This window comes from Sebastes umbrosus, chromosome 10, assembly GCF_015220745.1.
Source record: "Sebastes umbrosus isolate fSebUmb1 chromosome 10, fSebUmb1.pri, whole genome shotgun sequence".
In the NCBI taxonomy this organism is placed as follows: Eukaryota; Metazoa; Chordata; class Actinopteri; order Perciformes; family Sebastidae; genus Sebastes; species Sebastes umbrosus.
In genome coordinates this window covers 29,566,827-29,568,703 of record NC_051278.1, presented here as the reverse complement: position 1 = coordinate 29,568,703, position 1,877 = coordinate 29,566,827, and positions in this window count along the sequence as shown.

Genomic DNA, 1,877 nt, shown 5'->3' with positions numbered 1-1,877 from the left:
AGGAATAGCTCTCAGTCTCACCGCGATGACTGACTGAGAGGGAGCTCTGCAAGGGGTGCTCTTTCTTCTTTAATGCCTGCTTTATTAAATGATAAAATGTACTACAGAAATGCAAACGACACAAGAATGATTACTCTGACTGACGACGTGTGTTAGTCAATCAATTGTGATTCTTAACCCCCTGAGACCCGCGGGATCGCCGGCAATCACGCCCAGATTTACCGTCTTTCAGAGGCTGTAGCAGGCTCAATTTTAGATCTAGAGTGAAGGTGCTGGTACCATATGAAACTAACCTAAGGAAGGAGGCTAAATAACGCTCCAAAGTTAGGCTAAATTTTGAAAACTGGTATGGCCATTTTCAAAGGGATCCCATGACTTTTGACCTTAAAATATGTGAATGAAAATGGGTTCTATGGGTACGCACGAGTCTCCCCTTTACAGACATGCCCTCTTTATGATAATCACATGCAGTTTTGGCCAAAAACAATGCAGTTTTATGCACGCAGTATAAATGTGATATTTTTGCCTATTCTAAAAATGGTGTGTTTGAATATTTCTACATACTGGCGTCCCTAAACAGCCTTGAAATTACATAAATTGGGCATGACTGGATTCAATGAGCTTATATTCATTTGTGACGATGTTAGTCTCCATAGTGGCCATTTCATTGTAGTGAGACATTTATGAATCTTAATTTTTATCAATTCTCGAGTGGTAAAAAATGGTTAAATTTAGCACCAAATCTGTGTATCAAATGGTATCAATCCTAAAAATTCTGCAACATACTTCCATTATAATGTTAAAATTACAAGCCTTATACACTTGTAATTTATTTTTAATTAATTCAATATTTTTTATTACAACTTGACACACAGTGCTGAGCTGCATCTCAAATACATCGTCAGGTTCTCAGCTTTCAGATGATGTACACCACTTCTATGTGACATCTACTGTTGACCTGCTATCTAGCCCGAAAGCCCCCCCCCCCCTAAAAAAGCCAAAAAGGAGCCAATGTGGGTCTCAGAGGGTTAATATGAAATGGAAACTCTGGGGTCGACAGAATCCTGCCACAAACAATGCCGCCTTGGATCAACCTCTACACATTCTATTTACTCAGTGCCAATGGGTGAACAAATATTATTTATGCAAGTGTTAAAAACTTACAACACTGTCAATTATGCTTAAGCAAGTCTCAAATCAGGTTTTGCATCATGCACCCTTTAGATTCTCCCAGTTTCTATACAGTCTATTTATCAAGAAAGAGAACAATTTCCATTATTTACTCACCGAGTGGCCGAGGAATGTGTTGAGAATGATAATCCTAATGTTCTGAAACGCAGACGATATGATCATTGTTTCATGCTCCCTCTACAATTCAATTGTGTCTTATTTGGTCGCTGTCCACAAGCACAATGACACTCATCTAATGTATGCTGTGAGGCGCTTTTACCATTTCCAACTGTGTCACCAAGAAGTGGATCTGCTGATGAAGTGGAAGTGTCTGGCAACCCCTGGTGGCCTTGTGGTGTTTGACATGTTGAGAGAGCGAGAGGGAAAGAGGGAGAGAGCAATTATATAATAGTAATATTTGGAAGTAGTAGTAGTAGAGTCATAGGATAAATGATAAATGTTGGGTGTACACATCTCTCTCTCTCTCTCTCTCTCTCTCTCATATATAGATCCTTTAAGTCCTGTAAGTTGCGAGGTGGGTACCTCCGTGGATCGGATTTGTTTGTCCAGCACATCCCACAGATGCTCCATTGGATTGAGATCTGGAGAATTTGGAGGCCGAGTCAACACCTCCAACTCGTTGCCATCCACATGATGTGAAAGAAAACGTGATTCATCATCAGACCAGTCCACCTTCTTGCATTGCT